Consider the following 12,753-nt stretch of genomic DNA (forward strand, 5'->3'; position numbering starts at 1 on the left):
TTGATTCTCAACCGAAAATAAAATAGTTTAATATTTTATAAAATTCAATAGGCATGTATTTAATTGTTTTAACTACTGTTTTAATTATCTTAGAGCCTTTAAACACTTTATCAAAGTTTGGTTTCTCCACCATAATTACCTATGCATTATTTAGTTCACTCCGAACATTTTAGTTTTAAAGTTTGGAAACTTTTGTTGTTTGCCTATGTTTTAAATTTGAATTTGAATCGGGTTCGAATCAACGGGAGTTTAATTACAGTAACGGAGGTGACGGGGCATCATTAGCTTGGGATTACTGTAGTCTAATTATCCGGGCATCACAATTCTCCTCCACTACAAGAAATCTTGTCCCGAGATTTAAGAGGGGAGTAAGGGGGAAAGGTGTGGTTACGAAATCCTAATGAATCTTCTCAGTCTTGGTTGCTCTTCTTGAAGAGGTCGATCCATTACCTTGACATCTTCATTTCTCTGCTACAGGTCATCATGGTGATGCCGCCCTTTTTCTCGGGAACTCCAACGTACTTACAAATAGGTAAGGGGGTATTCCGGCAGAACGAACCTCTGCAAGGTTGACTATCTGGTAGGTAACATCGGGGAAGGTGGCGGAAAGTAACTCTCGAACTGGAACTTAAGAAAATATCGAGAGCAAAGTAAGAAGGTACCATGAGAAGTTTCGAGCGGGTAGGCAATCATTCGATGCCTGAAATAAAGTGTAAAAGGGGTCCAGAGTAATGGTAATAATTTTTGTGTCTGATACCAGAATAGATTACTAGGAAGGTGACCCCGTGAATTACATACGAAGTCAAGCACGAGGAATAACTTGGGCAACAGGGGTGTACAGGAGAGTTAGGTTTCGATCCTGTGAAACTGTGGGTTATGGGCCCACCATGTGGTTAAAAGTAGGAAGGTCGTTGACATCTTGCACGATCATGTAAGCAAGGCATGTCAGAGGAGAGTCTGAGGGTCAAGTCGGCAACAACATAGGTACCAAGGGCGAGGGACGAAGAGAACCATTTTCCTGCTCGTTGAACGAGGCGGACCAATAGGCAAAGTTCTCGTCCATCGGCGGTTACCGGAAGTCATCAACAGTAGAAACAGGGTTACACCAGACAGGAAGGTACACCGAGGTGTTTACCTAAGCAGGGGATTACCACTGCTCGGTTAAGTAGTTTACAAGTAAGTTTGAACAAAACAACGGGAAGGAAAATGTGCTTAAACACGTATATCAGGGGTATATCCTTCCCAAGGACAAGCAGAGCAAGATATCCATGACAGGATATAAAGTAGAAAACCATTTAGGTAAGGGGGGAGGAATCTCATGATATTACCCATACAACGGTGTTAGGATAAATGATAATAAAATTTAGCATCGTGCTTCAAATGTTCCTGTTGCAAATCAGAGTACCATTGACATGCTTTGAGATAGCATTGACATGGTCTTCAGGTGAAGATCAGACTTTGGAAACATGAAGGATCCATCAGGAATAACTTGTAGAATAAGTCTTACAATTTCCTCATGGATGATTGGATAACCTTGCTGAAAAGGAATCTATAATGATAGGTCCTCCAGCTAGGGGGGGGGGGGTTCTAGGCATGACATCATGTTGCCGGGTCATCAAAGGACAAACAACATAACTCGTGGAAAGTTGTCCCAACCATCATATCTGACCGAGATTCAGATCCGATTGGTGTCATGATACCTCAGACTCAGGATGTCCGAGAAGAAAAGCTGCGGCACATAACGACGAAATGACATTGTAAGATTCTCGGGAAATGAACTATGAAGTGATTTCCGTTATCAAGAGTCCATCATTAACCCAAGGAGAGGACAAGGAGGTGTCTGGTGAACTAAACGGCAATTCACCGAGATTCCCAAAAGATGGATGTCCACAATTAAGTGAATAAGGAGATAACATTTGTCAGATCAAATGATATAAGGAAGTATGCTCGAGGAAAACATACGCAATTAAACATTGGTTGAAGGTGCGCCCGAAATATGGGTTGGGTTGGACGACCAATGTCAGAATGGTGATGCAATAATCAATAGCCTAAGAATGAACTTTCGACCATTAACTTCAAAGAGATAGGGTTGCTAGAAGGAAAGAATCCAAACAACACCGTTCACTTGTTGGAATTAACACAGTGACCAAGAAAGAATGGTGATGGTGAGAAGTATTTCTATGTCAAGAATTCTCAAGAGGTGGAACAAATCTCAGAACATCCTTGACATAAAGGATGGTAATACTCCAAGGTAAAGAAGAACAATTGCTGGATAGCAAGGAAACCAAGGTACAACACAAATTGTGAACAAGTTTGTGTTGGGGGGGGAGACAAGAATGTTGCCGATGATAACTCAAATCATCGAGGGACAAGGATGGTATTTCTCATCATGAATTCAATTGATATCCTGGAAGAACTCATAAGGTTGATGAGGATCACGACACATTTGTCGCGAGAGTTCATGAAGATGTAATCGATCAGCGACGACATCAAGTCTAGTAATGATGAAGTGAAAGGTTATTGGAACCAAGGGTACGACACAAACTCGAAACCAAGCTTGTTGTTCAAGACGAAATGATATGACGATGATGATCGACGTAAGGTTAGTTCCTCGTCGAAAATTGTGCTCCGGGAAGAAGGACCGGGTAGCACAGTTAAAATTAGCTCGATAATGATATAGCCGATCAGGCTAGGAATGACTTGAAGGATTAATAAATTTGTAAGCAGTGATGGGTTCAAATACTTGTTGAATCGCAATGCGAACTCGATTCAGTTATCGATGTCTTTGAGTGTTAAATAACTCAGAGCCCACGAAAAATTGTAATCAATGAGAATGTAGCACTTGATGAAGAACTCATAAGAAGTTATGCAGTTCCATGATAATCTTGAGATACCAGGGGGGTAATACTCGACGACAAATCAAAGTAGAGGTTGGACTGGAGTATTACTCCGCAGAAGACAAGTGCTTAAACTTGCACGAGAAATGGTACTTAAAGGAGAACATGGTCGGAACCACGATTGAAAAAGGCCAGATCCCAAATATAAGATGAACTTATACCAAAGGAATAATTAATTTAAGAGAAGCTTTAATGATAAGATCTACATCATGTCCATGGGCATGAACGCAAGGTTCAAGGTCGACTCCCACTTCTTCAATGCAATAACTTTCATTCACTGCTCTAGTTAAAAATGATTTCATTGTCAAAACCTACCTGGTGAATTACCAGAGGAGTATGACCCGTGAAAACTTTCGGGTTCACACATATTAAGAAAGGCATAGGTTCAACCCGTCAGGGCATCGTGGAAACATATACCACAAGCTTTGAGAGTAAAATATTACTAGCTCAAAAGCAGAGCATGGTTGGCAAAAGGAGAGGATACAAATTACCAAAGGCATTATGTATCGGAGAAAGAACTCACAAGGTGATTAATTATGAAGGACATTGTCGGATAATAATCCAACAGTGGATATGGTGATCCACAATGGAGCTGATGTGAGTATCGGTACTCTATCTGAGGAAGATGGAATGAAAGGGCATCAGATTATATAAACAACTGAGTATTTCAAATCTTAAATACAAAGGAATTATCATTTCCAAATCAAGGGATCAAAAGCCAACGCTCTCATTAAGAATGGATCAGTCGAATAGACTTAGGGGTACAATCGACGACAATTTGATTGGTCGATAACCAACTCATGTTCAAAATGACGTGTGAGCCAGAAGGATGAATCATTGGATCTGATTGAGGATGGTGAGCATTCACAACATTTTGAATCAACGGACTCAAAATGATAATGATAAGGGATGCCAATAAAATTATAGACTTATGGGATTAACCATAATGCAAGCAAGTAAGAACTTCAAGAGTAATAGGTTGCTGAGGATTTTCGGTAGACCGAATGGTATTTCGAAGAATTTTGTGAACTGCATGAATATCTGGGGATGAGCGGATACTCGATAAATGCGAGTAATTATCCGTAGTGGTATGCATGTGGCAAAGAACTGCAAGGCAGTAGGCACAAAGTATTCTCGGGGTATCTTATAATAACAAGATCGACTGGGAATAAAAGTAAGCACGACAGGTCTAAATACTTATCCATAGGGATATTTCGGTGGTAGGGAATTGCAAAAGCAATGGCATAAGGTTTCGGGAGAACATCAGAGAGTATTGTCAGAATCTTCTGTTGAAGCAGTCGATCATCCGAATGGGGCTCTCCGGGAGGAAGTATTTTCGAGAACCTAAAGTTAGATTTTAGTCAAATCATTTAACCCGAATAAAAGAGAGATCAGAGTCCCAGAGTAAGGATCGAGGAGTAAAAGATCCTAATACCACCCAGATGGCGACGTGGGCCCATGAGCCGCACAGCCATGTTAGAAAAACAGTTTTCATCGACTAGACTCAACTTCGGCCAAGGAGTTGGAAAGGGGATTCCTACAGGCAGTCGGCTCTGATACCAACTTGTGACGCCCCCGATTTAATCATACACTAATCATGCACGCAAATGTGTACGATCAAGATCAGGGACTCACGGGAAGATATCACAACACAACTCTAAAACATAAATAAGTCATACAAGCATCATAATACAAGCCAGGGGCCTCGAGGGCTCGAATACAAGTGCTCGATCATAGACGAGTCAGCGGAAGCAACAATATCTGAGTACAGACATAAGTTAAACAAGTTTGCCTTAAGAAGGCTAGCACAAACTGGGATACAGATCGAAAGAGGCGCAGGCCTCCTGCCTGGGATCCTCCTAACTACTCCTGGTCGTCGTCAGCGGGCTGCACGTAGTAGTAGGCACCTCCAGTGTAGTAGGGTCGTCGTCGACGGTGGCGTCTGGCTCCTGGACTCCAGCATCTGGTTGCGACAACCAGAAAGAAAGGAAAGGGGGAAAAGGGGGGAAGAAAGCAACCGTGAGTACTCATCCAAAGTACTCGCAAGCAAGGAACTACACTACATATGCATGGGTATATGTGTAAGGAGGCCATATCAGTGGACTGAACTGCAGAATGCCAGAATAAGAGGGGGATAACTAATCCTGTCGAAGACTACGCTTCTCGCAGCCACCGTCTTGCATCAAGTAGAAGAGAGTAGATTGAAGTCCTCCAAGTAGCATCTCCAATAGCATCTCATAGCATAATCCTACCCGGCGATCCCCTCCTCATATCCCTGAGGTAGAGCGACCACCGGTTGTATCTGGCACTTGGAAGGGTGTGTTTTATTAAGTATCCGGTTCTAGTTGTCATAAGGTCAAGGTACAACTCCAAGTCGTCCTGTTACCGAAGATCACGGCTATTCGAATAGATTAACTTCCCTGCAGGGGTGCACCACATAACCCAACACGCTCGATCCCATTTGGCCGGACACACTTTCCTGGGTCATGCCCGGCCTCGGAAGATCAACACGTCGCAGCCCCACCTAGGCACAACAGAGAGGCCAGCACGCCGGTCTAAACCTAAGCGCACAGGGGTCTGGGCCCATCGCCCATGAGCACACCTGCACGTTGCGAGGGCGGCCGAAAGCAGACCTAGCCTAGTGGCGTTCCAGTCCAATTCGGCGCGCGCCGCTCCGTCGCTGACGTCTGAAGTGCTTCGGCTGATACCACGACGTCGGGATACCCATAACTACTCCCACGTAGATGGTTAGTGCGTATAGGCTCGTAGCCGACTCAGATCAAATACCAAGATCTCGTTAAGCGTGTTAAGTATCCGCGAACGCCGAACAGGGCCAGGCCCACCTGTCTCCTAGGTGGTCTCAACCTGCCCTGTCGCTCCGCCACAAAGTAACAGTCGAGGGCCGTCGGGAACCCAGGCCCACCTCTACCGGGATGGAGCCACCTGTCCTTTCAGCCCCCTCGTCAGAATCACTTGCGGGTACTCAATGAGCTGACCCGACTTTAGTCACCATCTGTATAGTATGTATGTATGTACAGTATATACCCGTGATCACCTCCCAAGTGATCACGGCCCGATAGTATAGCAAGGCAGACTGACAAGAATGTAGGGCCAATGATGATAAACTAGCATCCTATACTAAGTATTTAGGATTGCAGGTAAGGTATCAACAAATGTAGCGACAATGTCAGGCTATGCATCAGAATAGGATTAACGAAAGCAGTAACATGCTACACTACTCTAATGCAAGCAGTATAGAGGAGAATAGGCGATATCTGGTGATCAAGGGGGGGGCTTGCCTGGTTGCTTAGGCAAGAAGGAGGGTCGTCGGTGACGTAGTTGATCACAGCGGCATCAGCGGCAGTCTCGGAGTCTACCGGAGAGAAGAAGGGGGAAGAAACAGTAAATACATAGCAAGCAAGAGCATAACAGGACAACAAACAGAGCTAGACGTGTTCTAACGCGGTGCTACACGTTACCGGCAAGGGGGGATAACATCCGAGAATGTTTCCCCAGGTTTAGCATTTTCGGACAGACGAATCGGAGGGGAAAAGTTCCATGTTCGCTATGCTAGGAGTGTTTGGCGGACGAACGGACCGCGTATCCGGATTCGTCTCGTCGTTCTGAGCAACTTTCATGTTGAAAATATTTTAATCCGAGTTACGGATTAAAAGATAAGATTTTCTAAAGATTTTATTAATTTCTGGAATTTAATTAATTATTTAATTAATTCGAAAAATGGATTTATGACATTAGCATGATGTCATGCTGACATCAGCAGTCAACAGAGTTGACTTGGTCAACCTGACATGTGGGTCCAGGGGGGGACCCACCTGTCATCCTCTAATTAGGTTAATTAGGGTTTAGGTTAATCTAATTACAATTTAATTAAACTTAACTAGTTAATTAAATTAATTAAACCGGATTAATTAACTTAATTAATCCATTAGTTAATTAATTGATTAATAATTAATTTTATTAATCATTTTTATTTTTATTTATTAATTTTATTTTTAATTCTCCTTTTCTTTTTCTTTTCTTTTTTTTCTTCTGGGGCTAGGGCCCCTTTGTCAGTGGGCCAAAGGCCTATGCGGGCGTGCGGGCGCCCCCGGTGCGGTTCGGGCGCACCCGCGCGGGGCCGAGCCCGACCGGGAAGGCGAGGCAAGGCGAGGCCACCGGGGAGCAGCGGCGCACCAGAGGCCGGTGAGGTAGAGGGGAGGGCCGGCCAGCTACGGCGAGCGGCGGGGCCGGGCCGGCGAGTGCCCTGCGGGCACAAGGCTGGACGCGAGCGGGGGGCTTCACGGCAGTCGCCGGATAGGGACGCCGACGGGAGGAGGGAAGGGCGGAGACGAGGCGCACCGGGACGCACGCGTGCCGTGGCCGCGGCGACGAGCGCCGGGCGCGCGCGGTGGTGCGTCGAGCAGGGGAGGGGAGGAGAGGTCGGGGGCGGGACGGCCCGGCGCGGCAGGGGGGAAGAGGCCCCGGCCGAACGGAGGAGGCGCGAGGGGAGGGGGCACGCGGGCGCGGCCGTGCGGAACGAGGCCGGCACGGGCATGGCCGCCCGGGGAGGGACCGGCGACGACTAGCGCGAGCGCGCGAGGGAGAGAGAGGGAGCGAGGCGGGGCTCACTGAGGCCGTAGGGGGAATGGCAGCGGGCTCGGGGACGGTCGGGGAGGACCGGCGAGGAGGAGGTTGAGGAGGCGGCGTTCGGCGGCGGTTGCGCGGGCTTCGGGCGGCGGCGCCCAATCGGTGAGGGGCGGCGCGGATCGACCCGGCGGCCTCGGGGTGGGTGACGGGACGAGGCGACGGCGGCGATGCGGGTGGGGGCCGGCGGAGCGCCGGTGTTGGGTGGTTCGGGGCGGGGGGGGAGGAACGGCGGTGGTCTCCTCTAGATCCCGATCCAGATCGGGCGAGAGGAGGGGGGGCGAGTGGGTGGAGTGGGGTGTCAGTGGGGAGTGGGGGGGAGGTGAGTGGATAAGGGGGGGGGGGTGAAGTGGGGGCCGACCTGGGCCGACCTGGTTGGCCCGATGGCCAGCTGGGCCGCGGTCCAGCAGGGGGGGGGGCTTCTTTTCCTTTTGTTTTTTTTTGTTTCTGTTTTGTATTTTCTTTCTTTATTTATTTTGTTTTAAGTTCCCTTTTATTACAGTTTTATAAAAATAAACACTAGCACCTAAATTTGTATTTATAAATATACTACTGCCACCTTGATTCTCAACCGAAAATAAAATAGTTTAATATTTTATAAAATTCAATAGGCATGTATTTAATTATTTTAACTACTGTTTTAATTATCTTAGAGCCTTTAAACACTTTATCAAAGTTTGGTTTCTCCACCATAATTACCTATGCATTATTTAGTTCACTCCGAACATTTTAGTTTTAAAGTTTGGAAACTTTTGTTGTTTGCCAGTGCCAGTGGACCTGTCAGCTCCAGGCGTAATCCCTGAAGAAATCATCGATCGTCACTTGGTCAAGAAGGGGAATGTAGCACATTTGCAAATCCTCGTTAAATGGGCGACAGTTCCCGCTTCATCGGCAACCTGGGAAGACTACGAGGTGCTAAAAGCTCGATTTCTGAGTGCACCAGCTTGGGGACACGCTGGTTCTTCAGGGGCGGGTACTGTAAGTAGCGGTGCACGGGCGATCGAGGATGGAACAGTGCAAACGACAAGCAGCGCGCGCCAGATAAGCAAAGAGGTTTAAATCCAACATTCGAGTTGGGCCTGGGAGCCGTGAGATCGGGTAGGGGGCCTATGGGCCGTGTAATGGACTTGCGGTATATAGGCAAGCGTGTAAGCTGTGTTGAGCGACAAGTTTGAAATGAAAATATTCTAGCCTCCTGCTCTGTTCTTATTCTCTCCTGCTCTTTAACTCTCTCTTCCTCGTCTCCGATCCCTTGCTCCTCCACCTGCTGCTCCGGCTCGCCGCCATCGAATACTGGCCAACCCTAGGTCGTGACAGTCTATAAGCAGCGGTGCACAGGCGATCGGGGATCGAACAGTGCTGACGAGAAGCAGCGCGCGCCAGATAAGCAAAGAGGTTTAAATCCAGCATTCGAGTTGGGCCTAGGAGCCGTGAGATCGGGTAGTGGGCATGTGGGCCGTGTAATGGACTTGCGGTATATAAGCAAGAGTGTAAGCTGTGTTGAGTGACAAGTTTGAAATGAAAATATTCTAGCCTCCCGTTTTGTTCTTATCCTCTCCTGCTCTTTAACTCTCTCTTTCTCGTCTCCGATCCCTTGCTCCTCCACCTCCTACTCCGACTTGCCGCCGTCGAATACTGGCCGACCCTAGGTCGTGATAGTCTGGTATCAGAGCCGTCGCTCCTCTCCGCTGCGGATCTCCTGAGAATTTTTTTTCATGACTCGTGCCCGACAAATCCGAGGCGAAGGTTGCGGATCACCCTAGGGTTCGATCTGCGTAATCCCCGACCTGAGGTGGGCTGTTTCGGGGGAGATCAGCGACCACGGCGACATTCAAGTCGAATCCGCAGTCACGCTTCATCGCAAACGAGATGGAAGCGCTTCAGGAAAGGATGTTGAAGGAGTTTGCGGAGATCCACGCTGCACAGGGCAAACTGGCCGCCGTCGACGGACTCAGCGCGCAGCTAGCGGCTCTCGATGCCAAGTTGACTGAGCAGTCCACGCGTCTCAACCAGGTACAAGTCAAGGTTGATCTCTCCTGTAACACACTCAGACAAGTGCAACAGAGTCAGTCCCATGCGGCGCAGATGTGTAAGCAGGAGGGAGTACCGGAGGCGTCGTCTCCGATGACTTCTGAGGTTTCCGATTTCATACTAGGAGCGAGACCACAACCGGTGGGACGTCCACCGCCGCGCCTTATCCAGATTCCTGAGGTATCATCTGTCCATCACCAGCAGGGACTTACAGTGGTGGATGAGAACATGGGTAAGCGGCAATGGATGGCGAAAATGGATTTCCCCAAGTTTGATGGCACATATGTTCGAAATTGGCTAGACAAGTGCGAGGCATTTTTCAGGCTATACCACATCCCAGACAGCTTCAAGGTTACATCTGCATCTCTGTACTTGTCAGATAATGCAGCTCGTTGGTACCAAGCTTTCAAGCAGTCGGGTGAATTTCACACTTGGGGGCAGTTCTGTCAGGCAATACTGATGGAATTCGATGTGGATGTGTACAAACAAAAGATGAAGGAGCTGATGCTGTTGAAACAAGTGGGCACTGTCGAAGAGTACAAACAGCAGTTTCTACAGCTAGTTTACACAGTCAGGTTGTATGAGCCGACAGCTCCTTAAGTGGGAAAAAGGAAATGAAGTGTGGGCTACTCATACAGCCTGGCTGTGTAAACTAGCTGTAGAAACTGTTGTTTGTACTCTTCGACAGTGTCCACTTGTTTCAACAGCATCAGCTCCTTCATATTTTGTCTGTACACATCCACATTGAATTCCAACAGTATTGCCTGACAGAACTGCCCCCAAGTGTGAATTCACCCGACTGCTTGAAAGCTTGGTACCAACGAGCTGCATTCTCTGACAAGTACAGAGATGCAGATGTAACCTTGAAGCTGTCTGGGATGTGGTATAGCCTGAAAAATGCCTCCCACTTGTCTAGCCAAATTCGAACATCTGTGCCATCAAACTTGGGGAAATCCATTTTCGGCATCCATTGCCGCTTGCCCATGTTCTCATCCATCACTGTAAGTCCTTGCTGGTGATGGACAGACGCTACCTCAGGAATCTGGATAGGGCGCGGCGGTGGACGTCCCACCGGTGGTGGTCTCGCTCCCAATATGCCATCGGAAACCTCAGAAGCTGTCGGAGACGACGCCTCCGGTACTCCCTGCTGCTTGCACATCTGCGCCGCATGGGCCTGACTGTGTTGCACTTGTTCGAGTGTGTTACAGGAGAGATCGACCTTGACTTGTACCTGGTCAAGACGCGCAGACTGCTCGGTCAGCTTGGCGTCGAGAGCCGCTAGCTGCGCGCTGAGTCCATCGACGGCGGCCAAATTTGCCCTGTGGAGCGCGGATCTCCGCAAACTCCTTCAGCATCCTTTCCTGAAGCGCTTCCATCTCGTCTGCGATGAAGCGCGACTGCGGATTCGGCTTGAATGTCACCGTGGTCGCCGATCTCCCCCGAAACAACCCACCTCAGGTCAGGGATTACGCAGATCGAACCCTAGGGTGATACGCAACCTTCGCCTCGGATTTGCCGGGCACGAGTCGAGGAAAAAAAATTCTCGAGCGATTCGCAGCAGAGAGGAGCGAAGGCTCTGATACCTTACTGGTCGACCCTAGGTCGTGACACAAACACAGCGAGCCTATCATTTCCAACTGTGACCATGGTCTTCAGGACAATACTCAAACTTTGCATTATAATTTCGCCATGGCCAAATGATCACAACCATTACTGCCTATACAGAACTCTGCTAGACTGCTACCTCTAAAAGGTTACATATATATCTACGAACTTTTGAATCACCCCGATGTGCTTAATGATTGCAATTTATTTTACTTCAAGAATTAGTTACTCTGAAATAATAATGGCCACATCTTGGTCTTCTGACGGAGCCCCCGGCGTGTTCCTGCAAATGGTCGGGTCGTGCAGCTTTGGTGCCGATTGGTGTAGGTAAGGCGGCGGCGGCCCCGGGAATCAGTGGTGTGTGTAGTGTTGCCGTCGAGGTTCCGCTGCTTGTGCGATTTTCAGCCCAGTTTTCCTCATAAACAGGGCATTTGTATGGTTTTTGGGCCATGCAAGTTTATTATGCAAACCAGGGGAGAACGAACTATTTCTCGCAATATCCAACTCCCATGCATGATGCACCTTTGCTTTTTCCGGTCTAGAATCTCTTTGTCTTTCAAGCAAGATACTCGCTTTGAGAAATTCTTTAGGCCCCGCTTGGATTCTCGTTTCCGGTCATATTTGGCCCTGTTTGGTTTGCCATTTTTTTTTCCAATGCACCTGTAAAAGATATGGACCTCGACTCGACGTTTTGTCTTCCGCTGAGAATTGCTAAGCTGCCGGTAAAATACAGGTGTAAAATAAACACCTCCGTATTTGATTACAACAAATCCAAGCGCAGCCTCGGCTGGTTTACGATACACGCGTGGACCAGTCGTTTCGTTTCCAGGCAAAAAAAAACAAGCTGTGACCGGTAATTTACATCTGTCAAATAAATACATGTGTAGAAATTTACACCCATTCCAAGCGGGCCTTACAAAGAATGCAACCATATACGCATCAGAGAAACGAGGAGGATAATCTGGCACACACTAAGGCCGCGCTTGGAATGTCGTATTCCAGGTACTTACACCTGTAAAATACACCCGCGTAAAAAAGGAACACTTGTAACGTGACGGCGCGCTTGGATCGTCGTTATTGGGCTGTAAAATTTACAGTGGTTTCCCGATTACACCTGTATTTGCCAGGTTTGTGAAACCCTCCTCAGCCCATCCGTTTTCTTTCCCCGTATTTCTCTCTCTCAAAAGCTAAACGCGAGGAAGTGGGCACGCGCCGCCGGAGCAAGGAGCGGCGTGAGGCACAAGCGGCAGAGGCTGCGACGGGGGTGAGGCGTCGACCGTGCTGGTGTATGTGACAAAGAAAGCGGTGAGGCGACGCCGACCGCTCCACGATAGGAGAAACTGCCGCCGACGGTAACCATGACCGGATCTAGGCGCCGCCGGCGGCCACTAGCTCGCTTCTCCTACAGTGAAGCGCCGTCGCTGTCCACTAGCTCGCTCCTCATCCTACAAGCGGCCGTCTCCAAGCATGGGAAATTCAATCACTGGGATCCACTGTCCACTATTTCTTGCAATATCCAACTCCCATGCATGATGCACCTTTGCTTTTTCCGGTCTAGAATCTCTTTGTCTTTCAA

Source organism: Triticum aestivum, chromosome 5B (genome assembly GCF_018294505.1).
Source record: "Triticum aestivum cultivar Chinese Spring chromosome 5B, IWGSC CS RefSeq v2.1, whole genome shotgun sequence".
Classification (NCBI taxonomy): domain Eukaryota; kingdom Viridiplantae; phylum Streptophyta; class Magnoliopsida; order Poales; family Poaceae; genus Triticum; species Triticum aestivum.